The 22,464-nt window shown below is 49.4% G+C and overlaps 6 long non-coding RNA genes across 6 annotated transcripts; all 6 read left to right on the top strand.

The window, feature by feature from the left end:
- Positions 1-4,304: 4,304 nt before the first annotated feature.
- Positions 4,305-5,164, top strand: LOC142361744 (uncharacterized). The gene is made up of 5 exons (XR_012764357.1): positions 4,305-4,337; positions 4,511-4,575; positions 4,676-4,824; positions 4,920-4,958; positions 5,069-5,164. It is a non-coding gene; the product is annotated as an uncharacterized LOC142361744 (long non-coding RNA).
- A 1,679-nt stretch (positions 5,165-6,843) lies between these two features.
- LOC142361683 (uncharacterized) lies at positions 6,844-7,184 on the top strand. Its single transcript, XR_012764330.1, has 3 exons — positions 6,844-6,886; positions 6,971-7,018; positions 7,109-7,184. It is a non-coding gene; the product is annotated as an uncharacterized LOC142361683 (long non-coding RNA).
- Positions 7,185-8,262: 1,078 nt separating this feature from the next.
- LOC142361585 (uncharacterized) lies at positions 8,263-8,594 on the top strand. The gene is made up of 3 exons (XR_012764213.1): positions 8,263-8,305; positions 8,396-8,437; positions 8,548-8,594. It is a non-coding gene; the product is annotated as an uncharacterized LOC142361585 (long non-coding RNA).
- Positions 8,595-11,667: 3,073 nt separating this feature from the next.
- Positions 11,668-12,018, top strand: LOC142361743 (uncharacterized). Its single transcript, XR_012764356.1, has 3 exons — positions 11,668-11,766; positions 11,852-11,892; positions 11,983-12,018. It is a non-coding gene; the product is annotated as an uncharacterized LOC142361743 (long non-coding RNA).
- Positions 12,019-13,539: 1,521 nt separating this feature from the next.
- On the top strand, positions 13,540-14,430 carry LOC142361692 (uncharacterized). Its single transcript, XR_012764337.1, has 6 exons — positions 13,540-13,594; positions 13,686-13,736; positions 13,836-13,891; positions 13,977-14,017; positions 14,101-14,199; positions 14,278-14,430. It is a non-coding gene; the product is annotated as an uncharacterized LOC142361692 (long non-coding RNA).
- Positions 14,431-15,556: 1,126 nt separating this feature from the next.
- LOC142361742 (uncharacterized) lies at positions 15,557-17,612 on the top strand. The gene is made up of 4 exons (XR_012764355.1): positions 15,557-15,605; positions 15,717-15,778; positions 17,047-17,132; positions 17,341-17,612. It is a non-coding gene; the product is annotated as an uncharacterized LOC142361742 (long non-coding RNA).
- The last annotated feature ends 4,852 nt before the right edge of the window (positions 17,613-22,464 follow it).

Below are 22,464 nucleotides of genomic sequence, written 5' to 3'. Positions count from 1 at the left end.
TTTTTAAGTTTTCTGTGTGCATGTCTCTTCTTTGACTGTCTCTGTATTTTATTTTTCCCCCTTATTTCCTCAATCTCTGTCGTTTGTTCAATGATCTTTCCACACCCACTTTTACTCCCTTTGCTGTTTTTCAAAAATTGTTTCTTGTCTTTCCTTAATGATGTCAATTTTAAATTTTTTCCTACATCTGCTTTAGCGTGCCTTTCCCGTTTCTTAGTGTTTTCCATTTATTTCTCTAAATAACATCTCTGTGATTTTGCTACATTTATCTGCTTTGCCCTCTTTTGATTATTTGTCTTTCCTTAGCACTGTCGCTTTTAAGTTTTTCTACGTGTGTTTTTGTTTGCCAACCCAATTTTAAAGTTTTTATCTTCCTTTCCTCGTTTTGGTTTGCTGTCCCTGTTGTATTTTTTTCCCTTTATTTCCCTATCAAACAGCACTTTTAAAAGATTCTTTCCACACCTACTTTTTTTCAATTCGCTGTCTTTTTAACATTGTTTCACCTTTCCTTAGCACCCTCGCTTTTTAATTTTTCTGTCTATGTCTTTATTTAGTTTTCTCTGCCTATTTTTTAAATTCTTTCCTCCCTTAATGCCTTGGATTTTCGAATTGGATTTCTATGTCTGCTGTTATCAAGCTCCCCATCCCTATATCTCGCAAATTTTGCAAATTTGACAAAACTCCCGAGAAAGACCCAACTCCCAGAAAGAGTTCTAACTCCCAGAAATGAGAAAGCGGATAGCTTCCTGACTCCCAGCCAATTCCCGTTCATTAACGGAAAACGATTTCTATCGTATGGAATATTTCCATCGGGTGGCTCGGCTGTCTGTCTGGCTACGCTCCCTCTCAGCTCCCGCACACTTGACTGTTAGCCATGTATCAGAAACTGGAAAAAGCCCTCGATTTCATAGCAACAACTAAAACCGTCAGCATTATCAACATTTTTCTCCTACTAAATCCGAAACACAGCAGCTAGCGGGAGGGAAATTAATTCTATCCCGGTCAAAACCGGGACACGTATCTACTTTTATCCAGTTTGCTGCCTTTATTTTTTATTTCGCGCCGGTCTGTGCTGTGCTCTGTCGCTTTTGAAATTTTGTTTCTTTGTTTTTGTGTACTTAATTTGATGTTCCTGGTTTGTTTTCTTTTCCTTTATTCCCTTAATCGTGTTGCTTTTTACAGTTTCTTTGTACATCTGCTTTCATCTAGTTCCCATCCCTACGTTTTAATTCCTTCTCATCTGTCTCGTACTCCTTCCATTTATCAATTTCCTTTCTGTGTCTCCATTTATTTAGTTTGTCGTCCCTATTTTTAGGGTTTTTTTCTCCTTGAAAGCCTTCATTTTTTTCCCCACGTGTACTTTTATGTCATTTTCTGTCACTATGTTTTAGCTTTTTTCTCCTCTGCCTCGTACCCGTTTGCTATTTAAATTTGATTTCTACATTTCCTGTTATTGAGCCGTCTATCCCTATTTTTTCTCATTTGTCACATACCCTGTTGCTTTTTAAGTTTTCTTTGGTTTTTCCCCCCCACCCCTCCCTTTTCTCTCGGTTCATCCCGAGGTTTTAGAGGGTCTCGTTGGCATGCTTTTATCTCTGAAGCCTCATTTGTACCCCTCTCGGTTTGCCGGAACGGCCTCTCTTTTTCAGAGTGGTCTTTTTGTCCTCTTCTCAGTCTCGCTCATCTCCAGTGGGTCAGCATCTCCCTTGGGACATCTGTAGTCTGTTCAGATCCTCTCACGAGTACCTTTGTGCCCTCGAGCCACCCTCTGTGTCTCCAGCTACATCTGCACCCCTCTGTTTCCGTCACGATGCTTCCTGCCAGCGTCCTTGCATTGCACAGCCATCCTTTAGTTCTGCGGCAGGCTTTGTACCTTTCTTATTCAAAAGCAAATCTTCCTCGGGCTTTCATTTCGCCCCAGAACACGTTTACATTGTCTTCTGCCATGTCAGATGCCTCTGTTTGGTCCTCAGTCCCTCAGGACATCTGTCCTCTGTTCGGATCCCTTCCCGAGTTCATCATTGTGTCGGTGATCCCCCGTTTGGATGCATGTCCGCATTCCTCTCGCTCCCCAAGACGGTCCTCGTGCCCCTCGGCACCCTTTGAGATCTGCCGCCCTCTTTGTGTCTCCCCCATTTAGACAGAATCCTTCCTCACGCTGTCCCTGCACCCCAGAGCTCTCTTACCTTATTCGCTGCCATCTAGGATGTCTCCATTTGGGCGCTCGTCCCCCGAGGACATCTGTACATTGCCGGAACACCCTGCGGAGTTTTGCATTGTGTCCGCTTGCCGCATCCTGGAGACTTCGTCAATCTCTCTGGCCCCCTCGGGACTGCTCTGATCCCTGTGACGATGCCTCCCATTCTACCAGATTGTTTTTCAAAGCTATCTTTGTGCCCCAGAGGGGTATTTTTCTTTTCCGTCTTATCATATACTTCTCTTTGGTAGCTGGTGCCATAAAGATGTCCGTCGTCAGCTCCTATCTCCTCTTTGGTTTTTCAGAGAAAGCAATAGCCTTCATCTGTTTTTATCAACACGTCTCCCGTGGAGTTTTTTTTGTTGAGTTTTGCAATTTATTTTTCTTCTGTCTACTTAGGTGTTAGGCCACTTTTGTACAGTTTCCGATGTTTCTTGTATTTTCGCTTTTTTTTTTTTTCCATTTTCTGTCTTTTGGAACTCACCTAGATGTCTTAAGGGAGTCAGCTAGAGAGACCTTCGAAGGGGCTCTGAATTATCAGCCACTGATGGTAAATAATTCACTTTGCGACCCAAGATACATTTGAGAAAAGATTATTACGGAATCAAATTCTGCTTTGTTATTCAGTCCTATCCAGAAAATAGTTCTGGCAGAAGTTAGGTCGTATGCCTGGTCTTGCTTGAAACAAAGAGTAAACCTGTAGCATTTTGGGTTTTTTTTAATAGGAAGCCAAAAAAGCATAAATTTTGGTAATAATATTGTTACTGCATTTAGCAAACTACTTTGTTACACATCTTAGCAAGACCTCTTTTTTTATCCACACTGCAGAAAAATTAAGTCTAATTACTTACTTGGTCACATTGTTGCTGTAATAGATGTAGTTACAGTAGAAGACCAGGCATTGTTGTTTCCGGTAAGGAGCACCATCTCTGGTCGGTGCTTTGCTCAATGTAAATTTAAGGCAGATAAGAGAACTTGCTGCTGCTCTTCCCGCTGGCTTTATACCTTTTGGTGGTTCACCCCTCCCCTTTCCCAGGGGAGCGTGGGAAGGGTGGTGGGCGAGGCCGGGAGTATATGAGCAGCAGCTGCCAGGAGGGGAGCTCATTCCGCTCATGGCTTTCTTTGGTCTTAGAGCTCTATTCTTCCTTCAGTCAGTTATAGCTTTTGAGCTAAGCTACTCAGGAAGATGCATTTTGATATTTAGAGAAGCAGAGACCTCTGTTTGCGGTAGGACTCTAAGGATGAGTCAAGTTTTGGCAGCAGATCTAGTACAGAGTATATTTAAACATAGCCTTTTTCTTCAGGTCAGTAATTTTTTATTCAGAGTTTGTGGGTGGTGAGATTGTTTAATAGTATGTATCGTTCCCTTTATTCTAGGTGCATTGCACTTTCCTGGAACTCCTGACTTGATTGAAGATGGAACATTGTGGTTTTTTCACTAGCGATGCTGTTTAGTGTGTAACTTGCTGGCACCGTGTCTCTTAATCAGATTGATGACATCATTGTCTGGCAGGGGTTAAGGTGAGCATCTTCTGCACATGTGTGCAGAGATCGAGCGTTTCTCAAGCGAGCGGCAGGGTTGTGACATGTAGTGTCTTCCAGAGCATGGGATGGCTCGTCACCTTTACCAATTGCTCAGTGGACTGTGTCACCCAAGGAAACTTTGTGGCTCGCGGCAGGCCTCTCGTAGATTATAAGCATTGGGGCTTTGCTTACTTTGTGGTCCTGTAGCCGATCCCTGAGGCTGCGGGAAGGCGTAACGTGGGAGATGCCCACAGAACACAGGGCATGGTTCGGAAGAACAGCTCCCGAGGAGCAGCTGATGTGGGGGATTCAGGGGTGCGAATACAGGGAAGCAGCTGTTGGGAGGGGGCGTGCGGTTCCTTCCTTGCCAGTTCAGGAGAAAAGAAGGGGTTTCTAAAGCTTTGAGACAAGGGGACGGTTGAAGAAGGGAGGAGGGTTTATCGGCTTCTCTTAGTTTAGTTTTGCAGTCGCAATGGGACGTCAGCGAGGTTCGTTTGGTTTGAGTCTCTCTGCGGCTGACGGGGAGCTATGACAAAGACAAGAGATGAAGCGTAAACCCTCCGGGCCTCCGCATCCGAAGACAGAGGGCTGAACGTCAGGCCTTTGAACCTCAAAGGTGTGAAGGCTAGTATGTGAAGAGCTTAATGTTCTTTCGCATCTGATTTTGTTTTTTTCTAACGGCAGGCTGTAGTTGGAATCTAGGTGGTATTTCTGAATGGAAATAAGACCTCTGGAATTCCTAAGCTATTGGTCAGCATTGGGGTGACTTCTACAATATGTCTTTTGCAGATGCAGAGGAATGAGCCGTGCGCCAAAGGGTGATGGAGGAGAGGCGAGCGGAGTGTCATAAGAAGGTGGGATCGCATGTGATGTCGGAGAGAAGATGTGACCGGTGGTTATAGGACTAGCTTTAAGGTTTCGATTTGTGGGTGGTGTTTTTTTTATATTTTGAAGGCGCAAAGCGGGTTTATGGGCAGCGGAGGTGACTTGGGCAAGGTGAGCCGTGACTAGTGGCCTGCAGTAGCAGTTAATGTTCAGGTGTCTTACTGTCGGCGAAGCTACAAGCTTTTGCAGGGGACTATGGCATTGGACTGGCGTTTGAGGTGAGCCAGGGCGTTAGCGAGGAGGAGCATGGGGCGGATGATTTCTCAGCAGCACAACGGTAATTTTGTGTCTCTTGGTATCTTGGGTTATCAAGAGCGATGAGGACCGCAGCGTCCCATTCTGGACCCAGCAGGTGAGCAGAGAATCCCGGTGCTTCTGAGGACAGGGATGTTGTGGAAGGTGTCGCGTTGGCCAGCGTGATGCTTTCTGTCAGAACTGCTTGTGGGTTTTCTTTTTTTGCAGACGAGGAAGCGGAACCTGGCGACTGCAGGAGCATCCCAGATATCGATGCATTTTCTGACATAGATGGGTTTAGAGCCATGTTCCTCTGAAAGCGAAGTAGAGGGATCAGGGCCCAGGGAGGGTCTGGAGGGAGGGGAGCACGGTTGGGCATCACGGGGAGGGCTTGTGAAGTCAGCATAGGGGAGCGGGTCGTCCCGGAACAGGCCCCTTTGGGTCAGTAAAGGGAAGGGGTTTCTCTTAAGCCCCGGCGGGCAGGGCAGCTCCAGCCTGTGTCTGTGGTGTTGTGTTGTTTGTGTGGTCCATCTTATGCGTCTTAAAACTTACCTGGGTCTCCAGTTCTTCGTTGGTCTCTGTGCTCAACGAGCACCTTAGGCACATCAGGTGCCGTCCCTAGAGTCTCAAGTGCCTGTGGTCAGTGGCATACTGTCAATTTGGCAATTCTTTCATTTCCTTGTGAGCATAAAGTGTGGATTGGTGTCACATTTTGCAAGTTTCCGGTCGGTTCTTATTTGCGACGTCATTCCTGGCTGTGTCAGCCGCTCTTCTCTGTACCGGTCCATTTTCACGGACGGTGGGACTTCTTCCTTGCATCCTTACATTCTTAGGTCTTGAAGCCGGGCTTCTCGTGCATCCATCATCTCTGTGTTGACCGTAACTTCTTGTGAGGGCCTCTTGCGTTATCTTTTTTTCTGGGGCTGCCATAGCGTCTCCTTGCTCTGGGCCGTCGTGGCCCCGTAGGTCTTCTTGCCCGACAGCGTCTCCCATCAGGGAGTCTTTCTTCTTGCGGAAAGTTTTCTCTCTTCTTTGAACCACTTTGTTTGTGGTGGTGTGTGTACCATTGGTCTGTGCCTGTGTGTTGGCCTGGAGCTGCTCTGTCCTCCAGCTGAGGTTGGGCAGCGAGCTTGCAGGGAGCAGCCATCGGCAGGCTGCGTGGTCTGTCATTTGAGCAGCGGTTAGAGGAGGTGCTGGGAGCTGCGTGGGAGGGGTCAATCAGCGGCAGCAAAGGAGCTTGAATCTGGACAGCGTTCTGGCTTGTATGTGTGGGGCTTGAAGTCTGGCCCTTCTCATTTATTTAGTGGCAGGCTGCAGTTGCACTGTAGATAGTATTCCAAAATGGAATCAATACATCTGGAACAGTTAATGGCCTGAGCAGCATCCAGGTGACTTTTTCAATGTTTTTTTTTCAGATATCAGGGGACAAGATGAACACAGAGGACCAATGGAGGCATTGAACAGACTGATCTATGAAGGCGGATGGGTGCATAGCATCAGAGGGAGGACGTGTTTGGTGGCTATGTGACTGCATTATGGTTGGTGGGTTTTTTCCCCAGTGTTGTAGGCGCAAAGAAAAAAGCGAAGGAGGATATGGGCACCAGTGGTGCCTCGGTCAAGGAGAACAATGAGTAGTAGGCTACAGTAGCAGTTATTGTTCTGGTAGGGTGTTGTCATTGAAGTTATCAACATCCCTTATTTGTGGTTTTTCAGGTGGTACCAGAGCCTTGAAGTGGCAACATGTGAATGGCAGGGGCGACACAGGCAAGCAGCCAAGGTGAAGGAGCAGGAGATGGGAATCGGTGCGGGCAGGCTGCAATTTTGGCAGTATCTCAGCATGTGTCTTCTACTTTGTTTTCTTTGCAGGCGTCACATGGTCTCAGACACACAAAGCAGCACGCTGACAAGAGATCTGACAAGGTGAGGCTGGCATGGGTCGGATCAGTGTCTCGGAGCAAAGTATCATACGGCACCTCAATGACACGTATCTCTTTTGGTTTTGCAGGGGCTGTGTGGCCCGCCTTTGCCATCGGACCAGCGTTTGAGGTGAGCTGGGGTGGCGGTGAGGAGCCGCCTGGGGCAGGTGATTTCTCAGCAGTGCAACGGTAATTTTGTCTCTTGGTATCTTAGGTTAGCGAGAGCGATGAGGGCCGCAGCATCACATTCTGGTCCGAGCAGGTGAGCGGAGAATCCCAGTGCTTCTGAGGGGGATGCTATGGATGGTGTTGTTGGCCGGCGTGATGCTTACTGTTTTGTTTTTTTTTGCAGAGGAGGAAGCGGAACCTGGTGACTGCCGGAGCATCCAGTTAGGTGATGCGCATTCATGTTGAGCATGGATTCAGACCCTGGACCCTCTAAAAGCTAAGTTGAGGGACTGGGGAGGATCTGGAGGGAGGGGACCATGGTTGGGCATCACAGGGAGGGCTTGTGAAGTTAGCATAGGGGAGAGGACTGTGCAGGAGCGGGCCCCTTTGGGCATGTAAAGGGAAGGAAGGGGTTTGTGTTCAGCCCAAGTGGGCAGGGCAGTTCCAGCCCGTGTCTGTGGTGCTGTGTTTGTGTCGTCCGTCTTCTGTGTCTTAGACCTTACCAGGGTCTCAACATCCTTTTTGTTCTTCACAGTCAAGGAGCACATTATGCACATCAGGCACCACCGCTGGGGTTTTGAATGCCCATACTCATGGGCACAGTGCCAATTGGGCGTGTCTCTTCTTGCCTTAGAAGTGTAAAGCATGGATTGATCTCACGCCTCGGAAGTTTCTAGTGGGTTCTCTTTTCCGGTGTTCCAGGCTGTGTCAGCAGGTCTTCTCTCTACCGGTCCATTGTCATGGACTGTGGGACTTCTTCCCTGCATCCTTACCATCTTGGGTCTTGAAGAAGGGCTTCTTGCACATCCATTGTCTCCATTTTGACCGTAACTTCTTGTAACGGACCATTGGGCTCTCCTGTTTTTCTGAGGCTGCTGTGGAGCCTCCTCGCTCTGGGCCATTGCGGCCCTGTCGATGTCCTTGTCCAACAACATCTCCCGTCAGGGAGTCATTGTTCTTTCAGAGAGTTTTCTCTCTTCTTGAATCCTATTGTTTTTGGTATTGTGTGTAACGTTGGTCTGTGCCTGTGTGTGCTTGCCTTGGAACTGCTCTGCCCAGGGCAACCAGGGAATCCATAAATGGCAGGGGCAGAGCGGGTGAGCAGCCAAATAAAGGAGCAGGAGACTGGAATTGATGCAGGCAAGCTTTGTTTTTGGGCAGTATCTCAGCATGCGCTGTTTGCTTTGATTTTATTGCAGGTGCCGCACATATCCTCAGAGGGGCGAAGCAGCATGCTGACAAGAGGTCTGAGAAGGTGAGGTAGTTGTGTGCCGGGTCACTGTGTGAGAGCAAATTATTGTGCAGCAGCTCAGTGAGGGGTGTCTCTCTTGGTTTTGCAGGGGCTGTGCCGGCCGCCTTTGGCATTGGACAACTGTTTGAGGTGAGCTGGGGTGGCAGCGAGGAGGAGCGTTGAGTGTGTGACTTCTCATGGGCATAATAGTAATTTTGTGCCTGTTGATATCTCATGCAGCAGAAGTGATGATGGTAAAGCATCTGACTCTGGAACGAGCAGGTGAGCAGAGCACCCGGGTGCTTCTGAGGAGGGGGTTGTTGTGGAACAGGTTGGCGTTTGCCAGTGTGATGCTTCCTGTCAGCACTGTTTCTGGCTTTTTTCCTTTTCAGATGACAAAATGGAACCAGGCGAGTGCAGGAGCTTCCCAGTTAGCCAATGTGCTTTTGTTGAGGATGGATTCAGACCTCTGACCCTCCAAAAGCTAAGTCGAGGGACTGGGGCTGGAAGAGTTTGGAGGGAGAGGAACACAGTTGGGCATTGTGGGCAGGGCTTGTAAAGTTAGAGTAGAGGAGAGCTGTGCAGGAGCAGGCCTCTCTACGCATGTAAAGTGAAGGGGTTTCCCTTCATCCTTGGACTAGTATGGGCAGGGCAGTTCCAGCCTGTGTCTGTGGTGCTATGTTGTTTCTGTGGTGTCTTCTCTGTTGTAGACCTTCATCTGTTCTGGATGTCCTTGTTGCTCTTTGCACTCAAGAAGCTCATCAGGTGCCTTGGATGCCATTTCTAGGGCCTCAAATGCCTGTACCTATTGGATAGTGCCAACTGGGAGGTTCTCTTCTTGGCTTACGAATGTAAAGCATGGATCAGTCTTGTGTCTTAAACTTCTGGTCAGTTCTCTTTGGCGGTGTCGTTCCAGGCTGTGTCAGCAGCTCTTCTCTCTACCGGTTCATTGTCATGAACTGTGGGAGTTTTTCCTGGAATCCTTATGCTTTTAGGTCTTGAAGATAGGTTTCGTACACATCTATCATCTCCATTTTGACCGCAACTCCTTGTAAGGGACTATTTGGCTCGACTGTTTCTCTGGGGCTGCCACGGAGGCTCCTCATTCCCGGCTGTTGCGGCCATGTCGGTCTCCTTGTCTGACAGCTTCTCTCGTCCGCCAGTCATTGTTCTTGCAGAGAGTTTTCTCTCTTCTTTGAATCCAATTGTTTGTGGTGTTGTGTGTAATGTTGGTCTGTGCCTGTGTGTGCGTTTGGCTTGGAGCTGCCCTGCCCAGTGGCATAGTCAGGGGTAGGTGTCATAGCGATAAGAGGCTGCGGTTAATAGGTTGACAGGCCTAGACTGTTTAGGCAGAGGCTGGGAAGTGAGCTCAGATGGAGCGGCCGTCGGCAGACGGTGTGGACTGTCATTTCAACAGTGTTTTACAGAGGTGATGGGAGTCTTGTGGGAGGGGCTGATCATCAGCAGCAAAGCAGATTGAATGTTGACGGTGGTAAGGCTTATGCATGGGGGGCCTTTAAGTTTGGCCCTTTATTCCTTTATGTAATGGCAGGCTGTATTTTGAACTCTGGGCGCTATTAGAAAATGGAATCAATACATCTGGAATTGTTAATGTCTTTAGCAGCATATGGGTGACTTGTTCAATACTTATTTCAGGTGCCAGGGAACAAGAAGGGCACCAAAGACCAATGCAGGCACCGAGCAGAGCATCGTTAGGAGGTGGTTGGCACGTGGTGTTGAAGGGAAGACATGATCAGTGGCTATAGGACTGCCTTACAGTTGGTGTGGTGTTTTTTTCCAGTATTGTAGGTGCAAAGCAACGAGTGAAGCATGATATCGGCACCAGGGGTGACTCGGGCAAGGTGAGCAATGAGTAGTAGGCTGGAGTAGCAGTTATTTTTCTGGAGTGCTGTTGTTGGTGAAATTACCATCATCCCTCTTTGTGTTTCCCAGGTGGTGCCTGAGCCTCAGCATGGCAACATGTAAATGTCAGGGGCAACATGGTTAAGCAGCCAAGGTAAAGGAGCAGGAGGTGGGAATCGGTGTGGCAGATGGCAGTTTTGGGCAGTATCTCAGCATGTGTCTTCTGTTTTCTTTTTGTAGGTGCCACACATAGTCCTGAAGGGGCAAAGCAGCATGCTGACAAGAGGTCCGAGAAGGTGAGGTGGTTGTGGACCGGGTCAGGGTGTAAGAGCAAAGTACTGTGCAGCAACTCAGTGAGATGTCTCTGTCTTGGTTTTGCAGGGGCCGTGCGGGCCGCCTTTGGCATTGGATAAGCTCTTGAGGTGAGTCGGGGTGGCAGCGAGGAGCGTAGGGCAGGTGACTTCTCACTGGTGCAATGATCATTTTGTGTGTCTTGGCATCTTAGGTTGCAGAGGCGATTATGGCTGCAGTGTCCGACTCCGGAAAGAACAAGTGAGCAGCAGAGCATCCTGGTGCTTCTGAGGAGGGGATTGTTGTGGAAGAGGTTGGTCTTGGCCAGTGTGATGCTTACTGTCAGCACCATGTGTGGTCTGTGATGTCCTCATCTTTTCCTCTTTTTCAGATGACGAAGCAGACCTGTTGACTGCAGGAGCATCCCAGTTATCCAACATGCTTGTTGTCGAGGATGGATTCAGACTCCTGGCTCTCCAAAGGCTAAGTCGAGGGACTGGGGCTGGGAAGGGTTTGGAGGGAGGGGACCACAGTTGGGCATTGCGGACAGGGCTTGTAACATTAGTGCAGGGGAGAGGGCTGCGCAGGAGCGGGCCTCTCTGGGCACAGAAAGGGACCGAGTTTCCCTGCATCCTAGGACTAGCATGGGCAGGGCAGTTCCAGCCTGTGTCATCAGTGCTATGTTGTTGTTGTGGTGTGTCTTGTGTCACAGACCTTCCTCTGGTCTCGATATCCTTGTTTCTCTTTGCACTCACAAAGCTCATCATGTGTCTCCGTGCCATACCTGGGGTCTCGAATGCGTGTACTCATTGGCATAGTGCCAATTCAGGTCTTCTCTTCTTGCCTTACAAGCGTAAAGCGTGGATCAGTCTAGCATCTTTCTGCTGCGGCATCGTTCCAGGCTGTGTCAGCAGCAGCTCTTCTCTCTTCCGGTCCATTTTTATGGACTGTGGGACTTCTTCCCTGCATCCTTATGCTCTCAGGTCTTGAAGCCGGGCTTCTTGCACATCCATCGTCTCCATTTTGACCGTAACTTCTTGTAACGGACCATTGTGTTCTAATCCAGTTTTCTGGGGCTGCCGTGGAGCCTCCTCGCTCTGGGCCAATGCGGCCCTGTCGGTCTCCTTGTCCAACAGCGTCTCCCATCAGGGAGTCATTGTTCTTGTGGAGGAGTTTTCTCTCTTGAATCCCATTGTTTTTGGTGTTGTGTGTAATGTTGGTCTGTGCCTGTGTGTGCTTGCCTTGGAACTGCTCTGCCCAGGGCAACCAGGGAATCCATAAATGGCAGGGGCAGAGTGGGTGAGCAGCCAAATAAAGGAGCAGGAGACTGGGATTGATGCAGGCAAGCTTTGTTTTTGGGCAGTATCTCAGCATGCGCTGTTTGCTTTGATTTTATTGCAGGTGCCGCACATATCCTCAGAGGGGCGAAGCAGCATGCTGACAAGAGGTCTGAGAAGGTGAGGTAGTTGTGTGCCGGGTCAGTGTGTGAGAGCAAATTATTGTGCAGCAGCTCAGTGAGGGGTGTCTCTCTTGGTTTTGCAGGGGCTGTGCCGGCCGCCTTTGGCATTGGACAACTGTTTGAGGTGAGCTGGGGTGGCAGCGAGGAGGAACGTTGAGTGTGTGACTTCTCATGGGCATAATAGTAATTTTGTGTCTCTTGGTATCTGTTGCAGCAGAAGTGATGATGGCAAAGCGTCTGACTCTGGAACGAGCAGGTGAGCAGAGCACCTGGGTGCTTCTGAGGAGGGGGTTGGCGTTTGCCAGTGTGATGCTTCCTGTCAGCACTGTTTCTGGCTTTTTTCCTTTTTCAGATGACAAAATGGAACCAGGCGAGTGCAGGAGCTTCCCAGTTAGCCAATGTGCTTTTGTTGAGGATGGATTCAGACCTCTGACCCTCCAAAAGCTAAGTCGAGGGACTGGGGCTGGAAGAATGTGGAGGGAGAGGAACACAGTTGGGCATTGTGGGCAGGGCTTATAAAGTTAGCGTAGGGGAGAGCTGTGCAGGAGCGGGCCTCTCTACGCATGTAAAGCGAAGGGGGTTCCCTTCATCCTTGGACTAGTATGGGCAGGGCAGTTCCAGCCTGTGTCTGTGGTGCTATGTTGTTTTTGTGGTGTCTTCTGTGTCATAGACCTTCCTCTGTTCTTGATGCCCTTGTTTCTGTTTGCACTCAATAAACTCATCAGGTGCCTTGGATGCCATTTCTAGGGCCTCAAATGCCTGTACCTATTGGATAGTGCCAACTGGGAGGTTCTCTTCTTGGCTTACAAATGTAAAGCATGGATCAGTCTTGTGTCTTGAAAACTTCTGGTCAGTTCCCTTTGGCGGTGTCGTTCCAGGCTGTGTCAGCAGCTCTTCTCTCTACCGGTCCATTGTCATGGACTGTGGGAGTTTTTCCTGGAATCCTTATGCTTTTAGGTCTTGAAGACAGGTTTATTACACATCCGTCATCTCCATTTTGACCGCAACTCCTTGTAAGGGACCATTTGGTTCTACTGTTTCTCTGGGGCTGCCACGGAGGCTCCTCATTCTCGGCTGTTGCGGCCATGTCGGTCTCCTTGTCCGACAGCTTCTCTCGTCCGCCAGTCATTGTTCTTGCAGAGAGTTTTCTCTCTTCTTTGAATCCAATTGTTTGTGGTGGTGTGTGTAATGTTGGTCTGTGCCTGTGTGTGTGTTTTGGCTTGGAGCTGCCCTGCCCAGGGGTATAGTCTGGGGTAGGTGTCATAGCGATAAGAGGCTGCGGTTAATAGGTTGACAGGCCTAGACTGTTTAGGCAGAGGCTGGGAAGTGAGCTCAGATGGAGCGGCCGTCGGCAGACGGTGTGGACTGTCATTTCAACAGTGTTTTATAGAGGTGATGGGAGTCATGTGGGAGGGGCGATCATCAGCAGCAAAGCAGATTGAATGTTGACGGTGGTAAGGCTTATGCATGGGGGGCCTTTAAGTTTGGCCCTTTATTCCTTTATGTAATGGCAAGCTGTATTTTGGACTCTGGGCGCTATTCCAAAATCAAATCAATATGTCTGGAATTGTTAATGACTTAAGCAGCATATGGGTGACTTGTTCAATACTTATTTCAGGTGCCAGGGAACAAGATGGGCACCAAAGACCAATGGAGGCGCCGAGTAGAGCCTCATTAGGAGGTGGGTTGGCACGTGGTGTTGAAGGGAAGACATGATTAGTAGCTATAGGACTGCCTTACAGTTGGTGGTTTGTTTTTTTTTCAATATTGTAGGTGCAAAGCAACGAGTGAAGCATGATATCGGCACCAGGGGTGACTCAGGCAAGGTAAGCAATGAGTAGTAGGCTGGAGTAGCAGTTATTTTTCTGGAGTGCTGTTGTTGGTGAAATTACCATCATCCCTCTTTGTGTTTCCCAGGTGGTACCTGAGCCTCAGCATGGCAACATGTAAATGTCAGGGGCAATACAGGTGAGCAGCCAAGGTAAAGGAGCAGGAGGAGGGAACCGGTGTGGCAGGTGGCAGTTTTGGGCGGTATCTCAGCATGTGTCATCTGTTTTCTTTTTGTAGGTGCCACACATAGTCCTGAAGGGGCAAAGCAGCATGCTGACAAGAGGTCCGAGAAGGTGAGGTGGTTGTGGACCGGGTCAGGGTGTAAGAGCAAAGTACTGTGCAGCAACTCAGTGAGATGTCTCTGTCTTGGTTTTGCAGGGGCCGTGCGGGCCGCCTTTGGCATTGGATAAGCTCTTGAGGTGAGTCGGGGTGGCAGCGAGGAGCGTAGGGCAGGTGACTTCTCACTGGTGCAATGATCATTTTGTGTGTCTTGGCATCTTAGGTTGCAGAGGCGATTATGGCTGCAGTGTCCGACTCCGGAAAGAACAAGTGAGCAGCAGAGCATCCTGGTGCTTCTGAGGAGGGGATTGTTGTGGAAGAGGTTGGTCTTGGCCAGTGTGATGCTTACTGTCAGCACCATGTGTGGTCTGTGATGTCCTCATCTTTTCCTCTTTTTCAGATGACGAAGCAGACCTGTTGACTGCAGGAGCATCCCAGTTATCCAACATGCTTGTTGTCGAGGATGGATTCAGACTCCTGGCTCTCCAAAGGCTAAGTCGAGGGACTGGGGCTGGGAAGGGTTTGGAGGGAGGGGACCACAGTTGGGCATTGCGGACAGGGCTTGTAACATTAGAGCAGGGGAGAGGGCTGCGCAGGAGCGGGCCTCTCTGGGCACAGAAAGGGACCGAGTTTCCCTGCATCCTAGGACTAGCATGGGCAGGGCAGTTCCAGCCTGTGTCATCAGTGCTATGTTGTTGTTGTGGTGTGTCTTGTGTCACAGACCTTCCTCTGGTCTCGATATCCTTGTTTCTCTTTGCACTCACAAAGCTCATCATGTGTCTCCGTGCCATACCTGGGGTCTCGAATGCGTGTACTCATTGGCATAGTGCCAATTCAGGTCTTCTCTTCTTGCCTTACAAGCGTAAAGCGTGGATCAGTCTAGCATCTTTCTGCTGCGGCATCGTTCCAGGCTGTGTCAGCAGCAGCTCTTCTCTCTTCCGGTCCATTTTTATGGACTGTGGGACTTCTTCCCTGCATCCTTATGCTCTCAGGTCTTGAAGCCGGGCTTCTTGCACATCCATCGTCTCCATTTTGACCGTAACTTCTTGTAACGGACCATTGTGTTCTAATCCGGTTTTCTGGGGCTGCCGTGGAGCCTCCTCGCTCTGGGCCAATGCGGCCCTGTCGGTCTCCTTGTCCAACAGCGTCTCCCATCAGGGAGTCATTGTTCTTGCGGAGAGTTTTCTCTCTTCTTGAATCCCATTGTTTTTGGTGTTGTGTGTAATGTTGGTCTGTGCCTGTGTGTGCTTGCCTTGGAACTGCTCTGCTCAGGGCAACCAGTGAATGTGTAAATGGCAGGTCCAGGGTGGATGACTAGCTAAGGTACAGGAGCAGGAGACTGGGATTGATGCAGGCAAGCTTTGTTTTTGGGCAGTATCTCAGCATGCGCCGTTTGCTTTGATTTTATTGCAGGTGCCGCACATATCCTCGGAGGAGCCAAGCAGCATGCTGACATGAAGTCTGAGAAGGTGAGGCAGTTGTGGGCCCGGTGAGCGTGTGAGAGCAAATTATTGTTCAGCAACTAAGTGAGGGGTGTCTCTCTTGGTTTTGCAGGGGCTGTGCCGGCCGCCTTTGGCATTGGACAACTGTTTGAGGTGAGCTGGGGCGGTAGGAAGGAGGAGTGTGGGTCGGGTGACTTCTCACGGGTGCAATGATCACTTTGTGTCTCTCGGTATCTCAGGTATCGCAAGCAACGATGGCTGCAGCGTCCGACTCTGGAATGAGCAGGTGAGCAGAGCACCCCAGTTCTTCTGAGGGAGGGGGTTTTTGTGGAAGAGGTTGGTCTTGGCCAGTGTGATGCTTACTGTCAGCAGTGTTTCTGGGTTTTCTCTTTTTCAGTGGTGAAGTGCAACCTGGTGACTGCAGGAGCATCCCAGATACCTAATGCATTTTTGGTCGAGGTTGGATTTAGAGCCCACGTCCCTCTGAAAGCTAAGTGCAGGGGCTTGGAAGGGTCTGGAGGGAGGGGACTACAGTTGGGCAGTTCAGGGAGAGCTTGTGAAGCTAGTGTAGGGGAGAGGGCTGTCCAGGAACAGGCCCCTTTGGGCGGATCAAGGGAAGGGGTTTTTCTGTAGCCCGAGGGGGCAGGGTAGTTCCAGAACTGTGTCTGTGGTGGTGTCATCTGTGTGGTCTGTGTTTTGTGTCTTGGATTTTACCTGTGTCTCAACATCGTCATTGCTCTCTGTGCTCAATGAGCACATTATGCATATCAGGTGCCATTCCTAGGGTCTGGAATGCCTGTACTCTTTGGCATAGTGTCCATTGGGCGCTTCTCATCTTACGTTTTTCACATAAAGCATGGAGCGGTGTCACATCTTGGAAGTTTCCCATCAGTTCTCTTTTGCGGTGTCATCTCAGGCTGTGTCAGCAGCTCTTCTCTCTTCCGGTCCATTTTCATGGACTGTGGGACTTCTTCCCTGCGATCTTGTGTTCTTAGGTCTTGAAGCCAGCTTCTTGCAGATCCATCGTCTCTGTTCAGAGCGTAACTTCTTGTAACGGAGCATTCTGTTCAACTCTGCTCTTCTGGGGCTGCCGTAGAGCCTCCTCGTTCTGGGCCACTGTGGCCCTGCTGGTCGTCTTGCTGGACAGCATCTCCCGTTGGGAAGTCATTCTTGTCGCCGAGAGTTTTCTCTGTTCTTTGAATCCCATTGGTGGTGGCGGTGTGTGTAATGTTGGTCTGTGTGTCTGTGTGTGTTTTTGTTTCGTGCTTTTCTGCCCAGGGGTGTAGAGTGAGGGTTACGTGGCATAGCGATAGGAGATGATGCTTAATCTGTTGATAGGCCTCGACTGTTCAGGCAGCGGTTGGGTAGTGAGCTCGCATGGAGTTGCTCCTTGGCAGGCTGTGCAGTCTATCATTTCAATGGTGTTTTGAACTGATGATGGGAGCTATGTGGGAGGGGACGATCAGCAGTGGCAAAGAAGACTGAATGTTGACAGCGTTCAGGCTTGTAGGTGTGGGGCCTCAAATTTGGGTTTTTTGGGGGGTTTGTTTTTAATGGCAAGCTTCTGTTGGACTCTAGACGGTATTCCAAAATGCTACCACTATTGCTGGCCTTCCTAAGTTACATATCGGCAACTGGGTATCTTGTGGAAGGGAGCGGTCTTTGCTAATGTGATGCTTCCAGTCAGTAATGTTAGTGAGGCGTGTGCGTTTATATATGTTATGCAGATACTGATGTAGAACACGTGGAATGCAGGAGCATCTGATTTTATGATGTGCTCAATGAGGATGGATTCTGCATCCTTCCCTCAAAGGTAAGTCCAGGGCCAAAGCTGTGGGTGGGGTGAGGCCGGCAGGAGGTGTAACACCAGGGTTGCGGAGGGAGCTATTTAGGGTCCGTTAAGTTTGGGGCGGACAGAGGTCCTGGCATCTGTCCTTTAGGGTGTGACTGTTCTGGCCTGTGTGTCTTTCCCAGTGTCATTTGTGTTGTGTGATTAGTCTTGTATGTGATGCTTTGTACAGGTATCTACCTTCTGCGCTCTTGTGCACTTTGGTCGGTGTGCACTGGGTGTCTCAAGCTTCGCTGCTTTGGCCTAGAGCCTTGGTCAAGCGTTCCTCATCTTGCGACCGGAGCTTAAGGTGCGGTTTTCATCAGAGGTCTTTCTGGAGAGTCCCCTTTGCGGAGGTGATCTAGGCCACCGTGAAAGCTCTGCTCGTGGCAGTTCTGCTACCATAGAGTTCCCCTGCAGCATTTCATCTCTGCCTCGTTACGGGCTCGGGTCTTACATCCTGGCTTCTCACAACTCCGTATTGGTTTTGACCACCATCTGCGACTGCATCGTTTTGCAGCGTTTTGTGTTCTTTTTAACTGTATTATTATGCCTCGTATCGTATGCCACGTGAGTGTCTCGCACCGAATAGTCCTTTATTGTTTGTTGTATTGCCGTGCTCTATTTCTATTGAATTGTACGGCCCTGTACTTCTTTCTCGTAGCACTGTATTTTGTTTTGTATTGCCTTGTATTGCTCTGTATTGTTGTTGTGTTGTAGTGCTCTATATTTGATTTTTTTATTTCAATGTTTGGGCGTGTTGCACTGCAGCACGCACTACTTGCGTGGACCGCTATCGGAGACTGTATTGCCTTGTATGAACTTGTATTGTGTTTTGTAATGTGGAGCTCTGTATTTGAATATGTATAGGCTTGTATAGCCGCGTATTGTTTTTTTCTTGTGGATCTCTGTATTTGATCTAGCATTGCATTGCTTGTGTCTGTACCGGTCTTGGATTGCAGCGCTCCGTACTTGTAGCGAGCGATACCTGGGACCGTCTTGCATCGCACGGCTCTGTACTGTGTTTTGTATTGCATTTCATCAATCTGTACTTGTATCGAATGTTACCTGAGAGCATCCTGCTTTGTATGATGCTGTATTGCGTTTTTGTACTGCAGCACTCTGTACTTGAATTTGCATTGCAGCGCTTGTGTGCGTATCGATCTGGCATTGCAGTGCTCTGTATTTGTAGTCTCTGTTCTCGGAGACTGTCTTGCCTTGTAATGAGGGCCGTGTTGCGTTTTGTAACGTGGAGCTCTGTATTTACTGGATTTTGCATTGCATTGTATATCTCTGTGTCAGTCTTGCGTTGCAGCGCTCTTTATGGACGCTCTCTGAGACGGTTAAGCATTGTATGGGTCCGTGTTGCGGTTTGTCTTGTCGGTTATGTAAGAGCGCGTTGCATCGTATGGCATTAATCTTGCCAGTGTTCTCCGGTTCTGCGTTTAAGTCCATACGGTATGGCATTGCGGTGTCAGGGTAGAGGCCGGGAGCGACTCGGAGCTCTTTACGCACGTGAGATGGAGTCAAGCCGATCGCAATTGGATCGAGAGCTAGCATGAGGTAAATTTGTAACTCGGCAATGTCTTTCCTATTGGCTTTGCAGGCACTTTGCAGCAAGCCTCCAGAAACAGTCGAGACGAGGTCTGAGGTGCAGCGTGACGGGCCTCAGCAGTCGGTTGCTTCGGTGCTCATCAGTTATTAGGATGCTCTGGAATTCTTAATTGTCACAGAGGACTCTGACTGTAAATCTTGGTTTTGGAGCGGAGCTGCAGAGGGCCATCTTATATTCTGGGTGCGGTGTCTGTTAAGGAGGCTCGTGTTCTGTTTTCGCATGTGACAGAGCAGCGCGAGGCGCTTGTAGAGCATCAGGCATATTGTCATCGTACTGCAATCGCAGCAGCTGACAGCAGTGTCTATGCAAGTTTGAGTTATTGACATGGCGCCAGTCGAGCAGATCTCGTTTCACGGAATGATGTGCCAGGGCAGCGCCACTAGACGGATCTAGCATCATTTGTGCACTAGGCTAGTCTGCTGTGCAGCTTGGGCTTTACCAGCAGGTGTTTCCTCGCTGACTGTTCTCGACAGCTCTCCCAGGGGTTTATTTCCTGCGGCATCCTAGTTCCTTTGTTTGTGTGGCATTTAGTCTCCATCGATTACTGTGACTGAATCCCCTGCCTTTTAGCCAAAACTGAGGTGCTCTCGAGGCAGGGCACACCAGAGGGTCCCTGCCACCTAGCCTCAGCACTGTTCTGTTTATTGTCAGGCTGCGTATCTCGGTGTAGCAGTAACAGTCCCCTGTGTGGTAGTCTGGTGTCCCAAGGTCACGTCTGTAGAGAGCGTGTGTGTTTGAGGTAGAGAGGCTTTGTGTGTGTGTGTAGCAATTCTAGTAGGGATGGAACAGTCCCAGCACTGGATGGTCCCGTGTTGATTCGCACGGCCCTTTTGGGTGGAGGTCATATGGGTTTTTTAGGGCCGGCAGCTGCGAGCCAGCAGGCTGTGGACTCCTTTCCATTGGGGTTTGCAGGTGCCACCGAGTACTTTGTACCCCTGAGCAAATACTTGATTGAATTTAGCTGGAGTATACAATGATAAGTGAAGACAGAGCAGAAGCGGAAGTAGCTCAGCATATTGCTCAGCATCTGGTTATGAAGGCTAACAGTTTGGGATGATGCGGAGCGGCGATGTAGTTTTGAGATGCCCGGTGAGGCAGTTCTAGGGATGGCTCTCGATGTGCCGTGACCTGCTTTTGTGGCAGGCACGTGGCAAAGGGGCTACGTTCTGAGTGAGGAGCGTAATGAACGGCTGTGGAATCAGCGGTAGGTTTTGAATGCGTCTGATACTGTATGATGCTGTCAGGGCTAAATATGTTTTTCCTTTCAGACTGTGCGGGTGGCTGAGTCTAATTTTTTTTGAGATATATAGGAATTAGGAAAATAGTGTTGAAAAAACACCAGCTGGTGGAATTTTTTTGCCTTTCCCCAGCTGGGTGTTTTTCCCTGGTCCCGGCCGCTCGGCGAGGTGATGTTTATTGCCAGCGTTTGGACCGCAGGCAGGCCTCAGTTAGGGTTTTTGCAGGCAGGGTGAATTTTGAGGCTCCCGGGAACAGCGTTCCCGAGGAGCTCTGCAGACACTGGGTGATGGCTGGCTGTCAGGCAGGCAGGCAGCTGAACGGATGGGGTGAGCGTGCGGGGTGATTAGCGTGGTAGTTGACCGCTAGTGTTGTTGAGCGGTGTACGGTTGATGATTGTGTTTCTGTAGCGGGTTATATGTGGGCTTGAGATGTATACTTTTCCAGAGATGTAGGAGTAGCTCAAAGAAAACCCGAATGATGTTAGAATAAAAAAACCCCAGCTGGGGGATTTTTTTTTCCTTCCCCCAGCTGGGTTTTTTTTTCCCCGGTCCCGGCCGCTCTGCGAGGTGATGTTCATCGCCAAAGTTTGGGCCGCGGGCAGGCTCGGGCCGGGGTTTTGGCAGGCAGGGTGAATTTTGCGGCTCCCGGGAACAGCGTTCCCGAGGAGCCCCGCAGACACAGGGTGATGGCAGGCAGGGGGCCGAATGGATGGGGTGAGCATGTGGAGCGATTAGTGCGGTAGGTGACTGCAAATTGTGTCTGACAGCGTGTGGTGGTTGATTTGTGTTTCTGTAGCGGGTTGTATGTGGCCTTGCGATGCATTCTTTTCCAGAGATGTAGGAGTAGCTGAAAGAAAACCCAAATGATGTTAGAATAAAAAAACCCCAGCTGGGGGATTTTTTTTTCCTTCCCCCAGCTGGGTTTTTTTTTCCCCGGTCCCGGCCGCTCTGCGAGGCGATGTTCATCGCCAATGTTTGGGCCGCGGGCAGGCTCGGGCCGGGGTTTTGGCAGGCAGGGTGTATTTTGAGGCTCCCAGGAATGCTGTTTCTGGGGAGCCCTCCCCTGGAATGTTGGTACGCTGTATCACTGCAGGGATGCCTCTGTAGCGGACAGTCATAGGAAGACGATTGAGGTTTGTGTAGCAGAAGGGTGTGGGGAGTTGGACTAGATGGTAGTGCGGTCAAGGACTGGCATGTGTAGCAAGTTGGCCTAACTGTATTGTAGAGCGTTAGGGTTGTAAATTGTTGCGGTCATTGTAGTTTGTGACAGAATGGTCTGTAGAATGTTTATATGAGCATATAGGTGGGGAAGAGGAGAGAGAGAGTTCATTGGGCGGAGCAGAGCTCGGTCATTGGCTGCCTGGCCGTGCAAGTAGCAGAGATGATGTCGCTTTGCAGAGGAACAATTGTTTGTGTGTAGCAGTGGCCTCTGCGGTGAGCGGAAGGGAGCAAGGCAGAAAGGATCGTAGCTATGATGTTTGCATTTACAGGCGCAATGTGGAACAGTAATGGAGAGTGTGTAGAGTTTGAATTAGGGATCACCTGGACTGAGTTAAAATGGACTACAGCAATAGCAGCTGTAGAGATCAACAAGGCAGTAAGTCCTATTGTACTATAGTAGTAAATGGTGGAAACGGAATGTGGGTGATGATAATGGGTAATGTTCTCGGTGTCAGTAATGAGCCAAACGTATCTGGAAACACGAGGGAAAGCGAAGCGTAGGACAGCGCAGGCAGGTTACCTTGCCAGCGCTCAACGGACCAGGAAATGACTGTACTAATGTAAGGGCGGCCCTCGCTGTCCATAGGTAAATATACGGTCTGGGGAGAAAAGGCGCAGCAGATATTGACAGGTGTGGCCGGGGAGCCTAAGGGCAATGAAATCGGGTGTTGTAAATGACCAATTAAGGTGTACCACGCACGTGAGGGCCCGTTGTACATCCCTTTAGTGTAATGTAGCTCTCAGCGGTTTAAAAGAAATCACGCGTCTTAGTACTTGGAGCATAGATTAATAGCGATAGCATAACTGCCGATCTAAGAGGGAGGAGTAGTTCGAAGGTCCCATAGAGCAATCGGTGGATGTAACACATGTACAAACCGGACAGTGATGTTCACAGGGCAATGGAGGCAATGAAGGAACTGGGAGTTGTGCTGTGGAGACAGCAACCGAGGCACCACTAAAGGGAATGATAATGTGGACTTTGGAAGCATCCATCAGAAGTACTAGAGGTATCTGAGGTTGTTGAGGCATAGCGCTCTGCAAATATGTAGCATGCAAAATAGAAATTGATATTTTATTGAAAGGTAATAAAGTTGAATAAAGATTATGTACTTTTCTGTGTCCAGTTCCTGTTACGGAGCGGTTTATTCCTCTGCGTGTACATTTCCTCAGTACCATTAGACTTTCTCCTTGTCTTGAAAATGTTTTGTGTTTACGTGTCTCAGCGTTGTGTGTTTTTCCTCTG

This window comes from Opisthocomus hoazin, chromosome 6 (assembly GCF_030867145.1).
Source record: "Opisthocomus hoazin isolate bOpiHoa1 chromosome 6, bOpiHoa1.hap1, whole genome shotgun sequence".
In the NCBI taxonomy this organism is placed as follows: domain Eukaryota; kingdom Metazoa; phylum Chordata; class Aves; order Opisthocomiformes; family Opisthocomidae; genus Opisthocomus; species Opisthocomus hoazin.
The sequence above is the reverse complement of the archived record's forward strand: the minus strand, read 5'-3'. Positions and strand labels throughout refer to the sequence as shown.